This window comes from Tauraco erythrolophus, chromosome 6, assembly GCF_009769465.1.
Source record: "Tauraco erythrolophus isolate bTauEry1 chromosome 6, bTauEry1.pri, whole genome shotgun sequence".
NCBI lineage: Eukaryota > Metazoa > Chordata > Aves > Musophagiformes > Musophagidae > Tauraco > Tauraco erythrolophus.
In genome coordinates, this window is record NC_141470.1 from 36207952 (window position 1) to 36224739 (window position 16788).

The following is a 16788-nucleotide window of genomic DNA, read 5'->3' on the forward strand; positions in this document are numbered from 1 at the left end:
TTTGCTTTGCTAAGTAGTAGTTGAGGCTATTTACCTAACACATTATCTCTCATATCTAAGAGCAAAGTTTTTATCTGATGTCTCTTCTTATTCCAGCAAAATACTAGCTAATTTATACCTTATCATTTGTAAACTGTGTTTACACACAACTTGCATTTGTTTCCATAAACCTGCTATGCACATGCTCAATCACTCCTCCTGCCCCTGATGGGATGGGGAGGAGAATCAGAAAAAAACCCCTTATAGGTTGAGATAAAGACAGTTTAATAGGACAGAAAAAAAAAAGAGAACAATAATAATAACAACAACAATAATAATAAGAGAATATACAAAACAAGTGATGCACAATACAATTGCTCACCACCGACTGACTGATGTACAGCCTGTTCCTGAGCAGCGATCAGACCTCCCGTGGCCACCTCCCCCAGTTTATATACCAAGCATGATGTTATATGGTACGGAATATCCCTTTGGTCAGTTTGGGTCAGCTGTCCTGGCTATGCTCCCTCTCATCTTCTTGTGCAACTGGTAGAGCATGGGAAGCTGAAAGTCCTTGACCACTTAGCAACAACTGAAAACGTCAGTGTAGTCTCAGTATTGATCTCATACTACATCAGAAAACATAGCACTATACCAGCTACTAAGAAGAAAATAAGCTCTATCCTAGCCAGAAACAGGACACCTGCTTTAAACGATCACTCTTATTCAGTGTCAGCACCTCTGTTCGGATTAAAATGAAATTAATGTTCAAATGGCCTTTTGCACCTGGTAATGGAGTACCAGCCATCGTGTGCTGGGTGGCACTTGAATTGAACTACCACACCCCAGGGACAAGCATGTGGGCATAGTGAGCTGAGGTTTTTTGGTGCCTGGCCTTACTAACTGACAGGTGCTTTAACAATTGTGCTATGAGATTAAACTAAACAATGAAGTGATTGCCACCAATGGAAAAAAATCTCCCCTGTTTTTATTTGCCTTCTGTAAGCTCTTGTATTGTAACCTTTAGTTTAATACTAGGGGAAGAACAGACTTAGTGAGTATTGAAGTAGGTAATAGCCATTTAAATATCTGATAAACATCTCCCAATCATACATTGTACACAAAGCTTAGCAATGAGTGCTGTGCAGCTCTTACACCTGATGACGTGTGCTCCAGGCAGCACTGAATGTCATCAGCGTGTGTGTGGGAAACAGGGCATTTGAGTGGGTCCTGATGAAAAGTACTATTTTAACTAGGGAAAAGCATAGCGAAAGTCATCATCAGCCTGATCATCTTCACCATCACCACCTGCTGCACTGGCAAGGACACCAAGGGGAGGACATTTGTCTTGAGAACCCCTTTCTTCCCCTCTCTGTCACCGTGGGGCAGAGTTATTCCTGTTTCCTTTCTCCCTCTCTCTCTCTTTCTCTCCTTCGTTTTGTTGTTGTTTTTTTTTTTTTTATTCTCTAAATTAACTTTGAAGTCCATGTATGCCATCAGCTATAGACCCCATGAATAAATTTTTGTGCATTTAAGCCATTGTCAACATCCTTTGGGCAAGGAATGGAAAGTGCTCAGACACCACAAAGTTTCTGAATCTATTTCTGGTCTCTTATTCTAGACAGTGGCCAGGCTCAGACTAGTCAAGATCATGTAATTCTGCTTTTTACTATAACAATTTATTTAATGTCTATAATGCTTCTGATTTCTAGAGTGGTTTCTTTAGCTATCTCTTGAACTAATTTACTGCTCTTTTCTTTTTCCCTGACTTAATACTTCAGTTTTAAACTCAACATGAGCTTGTATTGTGCATTATGGATCAATATTTGGAATTGTGCTTCCCCAGCATTTGGAAGCCTTCAACATGTCTGTGTAAGTCACTCTCCATTTGCCTGAAATTATCTGAAGAGTTTAGAATTTAGATTTCAAAAGTCCAAAGAGCAAAGGAAATAGTAAAAGAAGCTAGAGTGTGTGAAGGTAGTAGCAGAGGGAGCAATGGTTGTGATGTGCATATATGTCCATACAGCTGAAATTGTCAGAATTAGGAGTGAGTTTTGGCTGTCAGTCCTGAGAAGCCATACAGATAGATGTTCACCATCTCCTGAATATCAGAGTTGTGATGTCACCCAGCAGAATCATTATCTGCTCTTGCAAAATTGGGCCATAAGTGACTTCCAAAGGTAACATGGCTACTTGGTGATCTTGCCTCAGTACTCCTATTTCTGGCCTCTCATTCTAGGCAGTGGCCAGGCTGTACCTTTGGAAGCTCTAGAAATCAAATTTTCATATACTTTTGTCTTAAAAAAAACCCAAACCGCACAGAAAAAACTCCACTTCTATTTTGCTTCAAGTAAGTTATTTTTAAAATAAATTTTGATTTGAAAAATGATTCACTACATTGGAAGAGTCTTAATTAGAAAATCCCTGCTGGCCGTTCAGTGCTTTCAGTTGTTCTGATTAATCGGATACTACCACTGTGTGGAATAATTCTGCCGCGAGCTGGGGAGTCTTTTGAACAATTTGCTGCTGCTCGGGGGTTCCAGAAAGATTGATTATAAACTGAGACCATCGTAGGAGCATGCAATAAAAAAAAATAATTCTGTGCTGTTTTAAGTCTAACAGTTGCAAAGCCTGTAAAGAACTGGAACAAAGACTGAAATCTGACTGTAGATTTGGAAGTGAGTTACAGAAAATTACTTTGGTCTATGGAGAAGACCACAGTCAGACTGAAGAGTTTCCTCACAGCTCCTTTTTCCTGTAATCTTTTGACTCTGTTTTGTTGCTGAACCTCCTGAGTGCAATCAGAGATATTTTTTTGAAAATTGTCATTTTGGCATGGTAACTACTGCAACAGCAGCATGTAGTAGCAGTCACAGATACTAGTAGTGTGCTAGTAGTCAGCAGGGAGTATTAAATTATAGACCTGTACTGCAGCAATACTTACCCATGAAACGCATGCTAGAAAGTGCCATATATTTCAGTGAAGCAGTGGGGAACCTTGGTTTGATCTTAAGTATAAATGAGAGCTTTTGATTTGTTGTATTTAACTTTTTTTCGTATTAGGAAACCAGCCATAGAGATAGCTACTCCAGCTGGAATAGAGAGGGAGCTTCTTTGGTCAAGATAAAAAAAGCAGCTACATAGATGTTAAGAGTAGATCCTGTGTGAGATATTTGCCATCTTTTTAATGTTCTCTCTCTTAAGGAGGAGGAAAGTGACAGCACACAATGTTTAATCTCTTTAACTGGAGAATAAAGTGACACAGGTCTGAGATGACCCAAGAGACAGGAGACAGGCACACCTGTACAGCAGCTGATGCCAGTACTGTGCCCAGGCCAGAGCTTGAACGCAGCTGCTGGAGCCATGGGCAGGGACTGGGGGTCTCAGATGTGGCCAGTTGGGGCCACTAACGCCCTCATAGTCAGCCTGTGTGAAATTTGCTTTTGCGCAAAATTCTAAAAAGCGTGCGTGCAAGATTCATGTTAACACATGACATTATGTCGTGTGAAGGTATGTCTGTAACCCTGCTTGGAGCGTTAGTGGCAGTGGTTAGTGCTTCTCTGAACACCCTTCTGGCTGATAGAGGACGGCCTGCCTTCTGCCTTTCTTGCCCAATCTTGCCCAACCTACGTCCCCACTTAAAAAGCTAAGAAAAATGATAGGTGCAGTAGTTTGCTAAAAACCCGTCAGGCAGCGCAACCAGATGTGTAATATGCTTCCCTCTCCCTGCTCCAGTCACTCAGGCACAACGAGGGAAAAAGGGATGCTCTGTGCTCTGCAGATCTGGCACCCTCCGGTAGCTGGTAAGAGAAAGCGACTGAAATCCTGGTGCATGCGGCTGTTGGCACGAGCTGCACCACCAAGCCTGGGGCCGGCGCGGCTGGTGAGGCGATGCGGGTGCCGAATCCCCTCTGCGTGGGTGAGGAGACCGGTGCCTGCCGCCTGGCTCGATTCCTCACTGTTTATAGACCTGTATAGGCCGTTTGTCACGGCAAGGGCTGGGAGAGATTTCTGTGCTCCGTTACCTAAGAAGCAAAGTCTTACACCAGGTAACAGGTGACACGGAAAGGCAGTGTCATAGTGAGGTGCAGAGGGAAAGGGTGTTGGAGCGGAAGAGGCTCCTTCTGCATAGAAGTAGGGTAGGAGGAAAGCAGATGGGGTTGTTATTCAAAGCACTGATGTATTGGTGATGTTTTGGCAGGAAAGAGGGAGTTTCCTGTATTTCACTCTGTCTGGAAAAGAAACGTTTTGCTGGTTGACTATCAGCTATTACCATGAATCACTGTCTTAGATAAATAAAGCTGCTGGCCTCTCTGTTTTATGGGATATTATATCATGTCATATGCTCTTGCATGTGTTGATCTAGTTCATGCTGAAGGCCTTAGTTACTTTTCATGAAAGTTTCGATAGGAAGATTTATAGGGAATTCAGTCACCAGAGTAAAATGTTTTCAAAATGAATAGAAAAGGTGCTCAAAAGTTATAGACGTGACTTTATAACTGGCTAAACTTTTATTTGTTTACTGCTGCTAACAAGGACAGCAGCCTGTGTTTCTTGTAACAACTAAGAACTGTTGGCAGATCTGAATTTTCCTTTATGGGTCCAACTTGGACCTCAGAACTACAACAAAGTTGTAGTTTGCCTTGGTTTTCCTTGCACAAATGAGTAGGTGTCAGGAAACTCAGTGTCAGGGCTGGAGCAATGGGACTGCTCTGTCCCATCTGTGTGGACTCAAGGTAAGAGTGGAAGTGCGCTGAAGTGTTTGTCATCCTTTGCATCTAAAGGTTTTTCATGATCAAGGAAATTTTATTGTTTAGGAAACATTGTTAAAGCTGTAAATTTGTAAATTTTCAACTTCTCCAGGGTAAAAAAGAGGTTGTCTTTAATCAAGCTAGTTTATTTTCAGTGTCTTATCCTTAATTCAGTTGAGTTAGTGTGATTAAAACTGAGCCTCTCTTGGCCCGGTAAATATGGCAAGATTTTATTTTGAAAGGTGTGGAGTGAAGAATATGAGAGATTTCCCTAATGTATTTGATTTTTATATACTCCTCTGTGTTTTTTTACTGTATTTATTTTTCTCAAGATCACAAAAGTGTAAATCAGTTTTGTCCACAAAAAGCAAAATAGAGGACTCTAGATGATCCTGCCACTGGTACCAAACAAAAAAAAATGCAGTTATACTGGAGTTTTACCACCACCTGCTCTGATTGCAGGTTGTGTGATATTGTGTGGAGCAAGTGCAATGATAATCTGAATAGATAAAATTAAATTTGAAGACACATGAGTAAGGGTTTTTAGGTAAATACACTGTGAAGTGCCAATGAAAATAGCTAAGTACTATTATTCCATCTGTATGAAGAGGCGAGCTGTGTACAGACTACAGTGTTAATGCAGTATTTGTCTTAATGACAACATCATTAGAGTCACAAAACTTAGCTTTGAAGATTACTTAGTATTCACATTTGTCATAACCTCTGCTTTATTTTGCATTTTGTTTACTTGCATTTTGGTAAATGTAAGAAATATCCTACCAGGTTTGTGCTAAACCATACAGAGCTCTTGTAAACAACAATACAGACCAAAGGGTACTGAACATCTTGCATCCAAGAGGGGTCTGTCTTTCACCTGAAAGCTTCTTGTCTTCCTCCTCAACTTTTGCACTTGGTTTAATAAAAGATATTGCCTCCTGTACCGTTTTGCCTCTCAGTACTTAGCAGAGCTGTGGTTCTTGTTGGTGTTTGTTGTACTGAAATGGTAACTTGAGATTAGATTTTTTTTCTGCTTTGTCTTCTGAACAGACGCAAAGACCTCACCTGTAGAGTAATTCCATGAAATGTACATGACTACTCCAATATAGCTTTAGTAATAGATATTGAAAATGTGTTTAAGAAACCACACAACCATGAACAATTCAAATAGGGTAAAAATGGAAAATTAGAAAGTAAATTGAATTAATAATATTCACAAACAGCACTTGGCAGAAAAAGGATAAAATCAGAGAAAAAAATTACCTCCTATTATCTATTGTAGCCAACAGACACAGCATGGAAACAGTCATTGTAAATCTTGATGGTTTTAAATGTAATAAAGAATTCTTAGAAACAAAAAATTATCCTAAGAGTATATATGAGGACAAAGAGGAAGAGGCATGCATTTCTTCAACATTTGTTCTGCTTCCCAGCAACTTGAAATTGGTAAACAATTAATAAGTTAAAATGCAAAAGTTAGAGTAGAGGAAAGGGCTGGAGAGGTGGGCCCGTACCAACCTCATGAAGTTTAACCAGGCCAAGTGCAAGGTCCTACATCTGGGTCGTGGCAATCTCAAGCACAAATACAGACTGGGCGGAGAATGGATCGAGAGCAGCCCTGAGGAGAAGGACTTGGGAGTACTGGTGGACGAGAAGCTCAATATGAGCCGGCAATGTGCTCTTGCGGCCCAGAAGGCCAACCGCGTCCTGGGCTGCATCAAGAGGAGCGTGGCCAGCAGGTCGAGGGAGGTGATTCTCCCCCTCTACTCTGCCCTTGTGAGACCTCACTTGGAGTATTGCGTCCAGTTCTGGAGTCCCCAACATAAGAAGGACATGGACCAGTTGGAGAGGGTCCAGAGGAGGGCCACGAAGATGATAAGAGGGCTGAAGCACCTTTCCTATGAGGACAGGCTGAAAGAGTTGGGGCTGTTCAGCCTGGAGAAGAGGAGGCTCCAGGGTGACCTTATAGCGGTCTTCCAGTACCTCAAGGGGGCCTACAAGAAAGATGGGGAGAGGCTGTTCAAGAGGGCCTGTTGTGATAGGACAAGGGGTAATGGTTTTAAAATAGAGGGAGGTAGATTCAGGTTGGATATTAGGAAAAAATTTTTTACCATGAGAGTTGTAGAACACTGGAACAGGTTGCCCAGAGAGGTGGTGGATGCTCCATCCCTGGAGACGTTCAAGGCCAGGTTGGACGAGGCCCTGAGCAACCTGATCTAGTTGGAGATATCCCTGTTCCTTGCAGGGGTGTTGGACTAGATGACCTTTGAAGGTTCCTTCCAGCCCTAACGATTCTATGATTCTATGATAATTTTAGTGCCAGTTGCATTGAATTACAGTTTTAATGTATTTTCAGAGCAGTGTGAATCCGGTAATTGTATTATCAGTGCTCATCTAAATGTGATGTTTGAGGGAAATAGGAATTTAACGAGGTAATGCCTTCTGGTTCCTCTGGTAGACTGCGGAGAGGAACACTGTGGTATGTTAATGCTGATCACACCCAGGTGATGTTAGGTATGTGAGGAATGAACTGTCGACACAAGAAGAGTCTGCTGGTGGTTTGGGCTGGGTCCTTTGTTGCAGAGGGAATTAAAAAATTATGATGAGACCAATCCAGATCAATCTCTGCGTTTGTGCCTCTGGGAGGCTAAAGCTATACTTTTATACTCTTGGTAGAATTTGAACTTGGTATGTGTGATGCTCACATAGGCAGTAGTCTCCTCCTCTCTTCCTTTTTTTCCCCTTTGTATTCCAGAGAAAAAATCTGCCGCCTCCTTTTGTGGGTGGCGTTACTCTTACTTACTAACCTGATGAAAGGGTCGAAAGGAAAACTGTCCATCTTCTCCTCTTCATTCCGTTGCCTATAGCAGAGAGAATTAGAGATGACCTGTGAGTCCTGCTTTCCCGTCACTGCTTGTGTCACAATCTTAGCAGGGTTGAGAAGGCAGTAAGGTAGCTTTATGATCATGTTCATCTACATAAGATTGGGACAGCCAAAATCATTGACAGTGGCCTGTGTGAAGGATGAAAAGTGGCTTCAGGTCTCAGTTTTGCATTTTGTTTTGATTTTAGCTTTTCTAAGTAGGTTTGTTTATAACGTAAGTCTCCTTGCGTGCCCTACTGAGACTCCATCATCTCAGCAAAGGAAACCTAGTTATGAAATATTTTACAACTAATTCATAAATCAGGCAGCCTGGGATCAGTGAAATGATAAAAAAAAAGAATACATAAAAATGCTTCCCAATTAAGTCTGCTCATTTCCAAGGAATGGAAATAGTCCTTTGGGTCATTCCACAATTCTCTTAGTGTTTGGCATTATAAAATTTGTTTTTAATTTCCATTTTTTTTGCAGAGTATCGTTACCAAGTCACAGCCTTGAGAGAGTAGTGCCTTCCACTGACGTTTGTAAGGGAGCTCTCTGTACGCGGGCAGGCACATCTGTGGTATGTGGTTTCAAAACATTGCAGAAGATAAAGCTGCATGACTGCCATTAGTATTGTACTGAGCCATGTGGCAGAAATCACTGGCCAAGATTTGGCCTGGAAGAGAGATGCTTTTATTTTTTAAAAAAACAACAAACCCAGACATTTTGCAAATTAGATACAACATGATCGATGCATTATTTAAACTATTTAAACTCAGAAAAGGCTACTGACATACTGGCAGTATTTGCTGCTCTGCACTGCCAGATTAAGACTTATAAGTAGGCAATTAAACAGCCATTCAATAACAGTAATTATGAATGTATATACAACTCAAACATTAATATTGCATTAATGTTTTATCATTTATGTATACGGTAGATGCTTTGTGAAATATTTATTTGACCATCATAGTTGTCAGTTACATCTCTCTATTAGCGTATTTTACCAATAAGGCTTGAAATGGTAAATTAACTTTTCCATCCTTGAAATACCAGGAGGTTTTGATTTATTTACTGTTGGAACACTGAGGCATGAACAAAAAAGGAATAATCTCCACTGAAAATTATTTTATAGAGGCAGTGAAGTGCTATATCATGTAATTTCTGCTTTAGGGTGCAGGTGGGACACCCTTGCTCTCCACAGTGAGCAAGTTCTGCTGTGGTCTGTTGAGCTACTCACATCAGCGATGGTAGAATTACTCGGGGTTAACAACATGTCTTTGAGTTCCTATGTAATGATTCTTTTTGCATCATTACAGTGCTGATTTTTGAAGTTAAATTTTTATTGAGTAAGCTCCAGAGGCGACTGTGGACTCTCAGTAAAATGCTGCGGGCTTTTTGCTTTTTCTTTCTTTACTTCCAATCTAGACCATCTACTGTTTTAATTCCAAGTTTGTTACTTTAGCAATGATATCTTCCTCTACTATGCTTTTCAAAAAGAGACTTCTTCTGAAGGCACTTGTCATAAATTAAAGCTTTTAAAGCGGCGTCACAGTTTGTGGCACTCTTACAGTGTTAGCACAAAGATCCAAATGGATCATGGATATATAGATCATCCACAGGTTTCTCCATACGTAGCAGTGGGTTGGCAGGACAGGTTGTCATATAGTTCCCTGTGCTGAATATTTTTCTACTTCTAGGAGAGCACTGGAGCATTTGCAGTCTGTCAGTAATAATTACTTTAAATAAATAAAAAAAAACCACACAAAAAACCAACAAAACGAGATCACCTTGATAGAATCTGCAAGAAGTCGATATGCTAGTTTGCTAAAATAAAGACGTTTTAATGAAGACACTTTGGAACACAGGTCACTATTTTTCCTGCTATATTTATATCCTTTTCAAATGTCGAAAGAGAGGTTATTACAAATATGCAATCAAAAATGACCATCACTGTGAAGCCCTCTGTTTGTTTATATTAAACTTGTCTTTACAGCTTACAGAGTGATTCTAATGTGGTTTTCCCCAGTGCACATCTAGTAGCAAACTATTTAAAACAGTTACTGCTGATGAGTTGTTTCCCACTGGAAAACAGGAGTGAAACGAGGTAACCTCTGATAGTAGATGGTGCTGTTATTTGAGTGCCTCCTCATTAAGCATTACTTACGCTTGCACTGGCACTTTAGCACCTGAAGGGCTTATTAGAATGTCTCATAGAAAAAGAGAATTTCTGTAATGCCTTGTCGTGGGTTAGGTTGAACCGCCCCCCCCCCCCCCCCCCAGCCGGTCACTCCCCCTCCCCCACCCCCAGGAATGAGGGAGAGAATTAAAGGATAAACGTGAAACCCGTGGGTTGAGATAAGAGTGATTTAATACAGATGATTTAATACAATGTAGGTGCTCACCACCCCCTCGTATGCGAAGCCCGTCTCGTCCCGAAACTGCAATCCCGGACTAACGCGAGGCCCCGAAATAGAGAGGGGCAGAGAGGGAGAGAGAGTACTCCGAGAGTGGGAGTACTGGGAGAGAGAGAGGAAAGAAAAAAAAGAAAGAAAAGCAATAGAGCGAAAAACACAGCAAGCGCAAAAGAGCAAAAGCGGCAAAAGCCAAAGCGCAAAAGCCAAAGTGCAAAAGCCCTTCTTCCCGGCTGCCCCTCACTTTTATACTGGGCATGACGCTGCATGATATGGAATACTAATTGGCCAGTTTGGCCCTCAATCTTAAGTTCGCCACAAATCACAAGGGGAATCGTGTCCCCCTTGTCCCAACTATGCTCCCCCCTTATCCTGCCGTGTTTTTGCACTCCGGCACACTGAAAAGTCCTTGGCAGCTTGCTATCAGCATTTTTCTCAGAGTGAGCCTCTGAGTAAAACCAAAACACGGAGCTCTTCTAGCTGTTAAAAAAAAGAAGAGCTAACACTGTCCCAGCTAAAACTGGAACATGCCTTTTTCTTAATTTGTTCATTCAAACCCGATCAGTGGGAATTATGTCCAAGTTAACCAGGCATTGACACGTTTTGGGATTGGTATTGGATAATACCAGTATTTCTTAGAAGGAGGTTGCTGCTTAACGAAATAAAAAAGTAAAATTGAATTTAAATTGGTATCTTAAATTCTACAAGAATTTAGTGTAACAAAAATCGATGTGAAACCTTATGAAAGAGAAGTACTTTATTTTTTAAAAACCACTGATTTCAGCCCTTATTCTCTTGCACATGCTCACAAGCACCAACACGTGTGTGTTCAAGTGGTCTGGATTATTTCTGTGCAATGGGCGGGAAGACAATGAAATGGTTTTTGAACAGGTCTTTTAAACTTGTTAGGAGTCAGCAGTTACTATAGGAGGATCTTCTGCCTCAGAATCCTGTTTATTGTGATTCTTAATTACCCTCTGTAATTTCTTGGCAAGGTTGCTGTCCCTTGTCTTTGTTCCATCCTTCTGGGAATCGTTATAGCCGCAGTTTGTCTTCCTGCTGGAACAGGGAGGGGAGCAGTGACTATACTGCTGTACTGCAACCTCCTCGCCATCCTCCTGTATTACAGCATGAGTCCTCTGCTGACATGTCATCTCTGCTGTGGCTGTTTCAGAGCACAGGCCTCCTGGTCTTGATGCAAACAGCACGTTACTCCCAGTTTACAGGTTTTATTTGTGTCAGTGGTGTCCTTATTTTATCAATACACGACATTCTTTTCACCCTTGCTCTGTTGTTTCTTCTGATCCTTTCGCAACATTTACTTCCATCCATGTTTCATGCAGACTGATCTTAGTCTTTATGTTGCAAATCTCTAGAGGCAAATCTCTAAATGCCTCAGGAAAGAATCCACGCATTTTTCATGTATTTAGGTCACTAGTTGAAGTATGTGAAACACCTGTAGATAAATTAACAAGAGCTTTTTCCTTGGCTCTGCCATCTTGAATTTGCAATAGCAATTTTGCAGGGACTAGTGAAATATGCAAACTCAAATTTGCTCTTCATATTCACCCTGAATAGTGCAAAATGTGTGCATGTTTCTTTTTAAGGTAACAAGACTAATTATATAGTTGTTACTTGAAATTTATAAAGTTTTGCATCCAGGCAATGGAGTTACAAAGCTGAAGGGGTTTCTTCTGTAAACAGACACCTGTTAGTTCCTTTACGGAAGAGCCGAAAGTGCTATAGATATTTGGCATACGTTTCTGTTGCTACTTTGTCTGCAGAAAGCAAGAGAAATTGCTGGATTGTTTTAATTTTCTGTTTGTTTGTTTCCATATGGTATAGAGATATCTGAAACGTCTTCACCTGCTGATAATGGATGATTCAGTACAAGAGAGAAGCAATTACACAAATATATCATGCAAGCATTCCCAACCATTGTGACATGGTAATTTCTGTAGGAAAGCAAAAGGGAAGAAGTGGGTGAGAAATGTAGAAATACAAAAGACAACTGCTGATATATAAATAATACATACCTCATTTTGTAGTGATAGGTGGGTTGAATGTTTAATAAGCAGAGATCTACGATCCAGCAACTAACATCTTGGTTATTTGTGGCTTTACTGCCTGCATCACAACAAGAAATGTTGTTTTACAGATGACTGCAGAGAACAGATGCAAGAACCCTGGAAAGCTTTGCTAATGAGCATGTATTTGTGTATGTGTATAGGAAAACACTGCAAGCTATAAGTGATTTGATGCACCCACTTGCTGTTTCGCCCCAATCAAACAAGTCACTGCCTGGGTACAATCCTTTTTGGCGGAAGAGGTAGGATATGCATATATGGTTCTTCTCTCTCATTTCTGATGGCGACTGCCGTCTTTTATAGGGTTAGTTGTATGCTACATGTGTCTTAGGTTCGTTTAATTTTTACATGCATATGGCTAGACCTTTCATGGTAGACCTTGTCAGGTTGTACATATGTAGCAAGACAATGAAATAGTTTTCTATGGCACTAATCATTCTTATCCAGCTGGACTGAGTTGAGCTAATGAACTACTAATTAACCACTCAACTCAGGGTACCTATCCTGCCCACAAGAGGCAGGCCATTTCCTCCTGGCTGCGGAGGATGCAACAGCGTCCCTGGTGCCGCAGCCCAGGCTGGTGAGCAACAATTTTCTACTTTCAGAAAATAAAACTAGAAACTAATTTTAGGTTACATTGTTCCAGCTTTGTATGTTTATTTTTCATATTAAAAATTCATATTGAAATCACTTTTATTTTAATACACTAATAGACCTAAAAATTCCATATATCAGCAAAACAGATTCTCTTCAGTTGCATCTATCAGCAAAACACAAGTTTAAAATTTTATACTGCATGTGGATGGTTGATGAGACAGTTTGTGTCATCAGCTCATGCTAGGTCATAAGCCCATGTTAGTGCAAGGAAACACATGGCAAGGTTTTGGCAGTGTTACAGCACATTTCAGTGTAGAATATATTCTGCTGTGCCCAGCAACTTATGAAGTCCAAATATAGATGGCTGATTGTAACACTAGAAAAGAAAAGGAGATTTACAGTAAAAATGACCATACTATTCTTCCATTTCCAGTAGGGCAGTCATCTGGATTCTTGGAAGGTTAAAAGAAAACTTTAAAATTCCTTCAACACATCAGGGGTGTATTTGGGGTGAATATTACGCAATTTTACAGCTCACCTTGCCCTCAGGACTATTTTGTTGGCTAGGGGATGTCCAGACCTAGAATATTAAAAACTTTTCTTATTCTTAAGGTCAGGAAAAAATTCAGTATTTCTTCAGTTTGTGTAACTGAACCTGGTTCCCTTTACTTCAGTCAATCCTGGGCACTTGAATGTCTCTCTGGATTTTGAGTCATCAGTCCTGATTAGATCAATCTACTACCCATTAGCCTTGCCGAAGAGATATAAAATGTGGATCAAGCTGAATTTCTGGCTTTTTTTAATAAAAGGGAAGTGGTAAGCAATAATACTATTTTTTTTCATAGTATTTTCTGTGAAGTCATTTGAAGAACGAATGATTGTGGCCCATGTCACTAAGCCCAAATTTATTCTGGGTTTAACAGTGCTGTCTTGCAGAGGATGGACCTGGGAACAGCAACTGTCTCTTGCTGCGAGGATTTTGAGCAAAGAAAAGGGAACTCAGTTATTAAAAGAGTAAAAGCAAGCAGACTGGAGAGTAAACACTACAGAAGTCCTATACTGGAGTTGTGTTTGCAGACGGGGGACTGTAGAAAAATGAAAGAGGAAATTTAAGGAGAGTGTGAATCAAGAATGGTTTTTGTAAATGAAATGCTTAATCAACAAAATCTCAAATTTTACTTTAGGGCTTTGTAAGTTTTAAGGAAAAAAAACCCAAACCCCACCTCTTGCATTCAGTCAGGCCAGAAATGTCACCGTGATCTCGGCAGTGAAGCACTTGGCTTGCTGTGTCGGGGTTTGGTAGTGGGAGAAGGGGCTACAGGGATGGCTCCTGTGAGAAGCTGCTAGAAGCTTCCCTGGCTCCATGTCAGACCCACCTCTGGCCAAGGGGGACCTGCCTCTGGCCAGGGCCGAGCCGACCAGCACCTCTGTGAATAACATATTGTAAGAAGGGATAAAGAAACGTGCGCCATGCGGGACCTTCAGCGGAGAGAGGGGGAAGGCGCTGGTGGCTGCCCCCCCGATCTCGCCTGGTGGGTCTGGGCAGCAGCCACAGCTCGGGGTGCTCCAAAGCCCCCCGCTCCCGGGACGCCTGCTGGGCAGAGCTTGTCCCGCTGAGGCTGCCGGAATTCATCAGGGCAGTCGGGCCCAGTGCAGCTGCAGCAGAGAGAGGAGTGAGATCTGAGAGAAATGGCTACACAGACACCGAGGTCAGTGAAGATGGAGTGGGAGGAAGTGTGCCGGAGATGAGATTCCCCCGCAGCCTGTAGAGATTAACAGTGGAGCTGAGATCCACTCACAGCCTGTGGAGGACCCCACGCTGGAGTGGATGGCTGTGCCTGAAGAAGGCCGTGACTCTGTGGGAAAGCCCCTGCTGGAGCAGTGTGTTCCTGAAGTACTGCAGCCCATGGGAGAGACCCATGCTGCAGCAGTTCGTGAAGAGCTGCATCCCATGGGAAGCACTCATGTCAGAGAAGTTTGTGGAGATCTGTCTCCTGTGAGAAGAGACCCCACGGTGGAGCAGGGGAAGAGCGTGAGGAGTCCTCCTCCTGAAGAGGAAAGAGCAGCAGAAACAAAATGTGATGAACTGACCTGCAATGCCTCATTCCCCATTGCAGGGGAATGAGCAATGCTGGGGAGGAGGAGGTAGAGCTGGGAAGAAGGGAGGAGTGGGGGGAAGGTGTTTTTAAGGTCTGACTTTGTTTCTTATTATCCTCTCTGTGTGATGGATAATAAATTAAACTGATTTTTTCCTCGAGTCGAGTCTGTTTTGCCCATGACCATAACTGATGAGCGATCTCTCCCTGACTTGTCTTAACCCTCGAGGCTTTTGTTCTATTTTCTCCTCCCCATCTCACCAGAGGAGGAGGAGTGAGCGACTGCGTGGTGCTTAGTTGCTGGCTGGGCTAAACCATGACACCTGACACAGTTTATATCTCATGAGAACACATCTCTTCCCTTTGGCAAGTCAGAATAAATCTGATTTGTCTCTGTAAATTCATATTTTTTCAGTGAAATACCTCACTCTGGTAACTGGACAGAACATTTTTCCATGTGATTTTTTTTGGGGGGGCAATATTTGATGTAGAGTCATACTGACTTTTTCAGTTTATAACTCACGGTGTTTCAAACATCTGTGTCAGGGTCCCCAGCTCTACTTTCTTTTTTCTAATGAGTATTGTCTGAGTCCATTCACAGGGCTGGGAGGAGCAGAGAGAACCATTCATTTTACAGTCAGCTATGGAGAAAGGAAAAATGTTTGTTTCTAAATAAATGCAAATTAGTCCCACTGCACAGGACGTATTAAGCATATGTAATTTCTGTCTGAAAGCATCTGTGTGTAAAGAATCAAGAGCAAATATGTCCAGCTGGTGACCTGGTGAATTGCTGCATGGCAAGACTGTATAAAGAATAAAATTTTGTTTCTCGTAACCTGGCAGTTTGGAGAAAGGGAAACACAGTCAAACTAATGCAAAAATGACATCACATCTTTCCTAGTTGTAGAAAGCAAAAAAAAAGAGTCACAAGACTTTTCAATATGGTTTTGATACAATTTCCCACAGCCTCCTCCTGGACAAACTGATGTGTTATGGTCTAGACAAGTCATCTGGGCAGTGGGTGGGGAACTGGCTGACAGGATGCACCCAGAGAGTGGTGGTGAATAGTTGTTTTTCAAACTGGCAACCTATCACAAGTGGGGTCTCCCAGGGTTCCATATTGGGCCCTTAATATCTTTGTAAGTGACCTGGATGAGGGGATCAAGTGTACCCTGATGAAGTTTGCTGATGATAGCAAACTGAGAAGGGAAGTGGATGCTTTGGAATGGAGTACCACCCTGCACTAAGACCTGGGTAGATGGAAATAGTGGGCTAAGAAGAACCTTATGAAGCTCAACAAGTGGTAGGTCTTGAACCTGGGAAAAAATAATCCAGGAGCACAGCACAGGCTAGGATCTACCCAGTTGGAGAGCAGCTTTGTGGAAAGGGACCTGAGGGTCCTGGTAGACAGTAAGAACAATATGAGCGAACAGTGTTTTGCTGTGGCTTTTGCTGTGGCAAAGAAAGCCAACAGGATGCTGGGTTGCATCAACAAGGGCATCACTAGCAGAGATGTCATTATCCCACTCTGTTCAGTGCTTGTCAGGCCACACCTGGAATACTGTATTCAGTTTTGGTCCCCGCTATACAAAACAGATGTGGACAGGCTGGAGAGGGTCCAGAGAAGGGCCACAAAGATGATCAAAGGACTGTAAGCCTGCCACATGAGGAAAGGCGGAGAGAACTGGGTTTGTTCAGCCTTGAGAAAAGAGGGCTTAGGGGAGACCTTATCACAATGTTCCAGTATTTGAAGGGTGGCTACAAAGGAGGTGGAGACTCCCTTTTTACAGGGAGTCCCATGAAAAAGATGAGGGGTAATGGGTACAAATTACTCCTGGGGAGATTCCATTGGACACGAGGAAAATTTTTAACAATGAGAACAACCAACCATTGGAATAATCTCCCCAGGGAAGTGGCGGATTCCTCAACATTTAAGATTCAGCAGGACAGGGTGCTGGGCCATCTTGTCTAGACCGTGTGTTTTCCAAGAAAGGATGGACCACA

The 16788-nt window shown here is 42.0% G+C and overlaps 1 protein-coding gene across 2 annotated transcripts in view; it reads left to right on the forward strand.

The window, feature by feature from the left end:
* GPR176 (G protein-coupled receptor 176) overlaps positions 1 to 16788 on the forward strand; it is a 46258-nt gene that overhangs the window by 15893 nt on the left and 13577 nt on the right. The gene's annotated exons all lie outside the window — the stretch shown is intronic.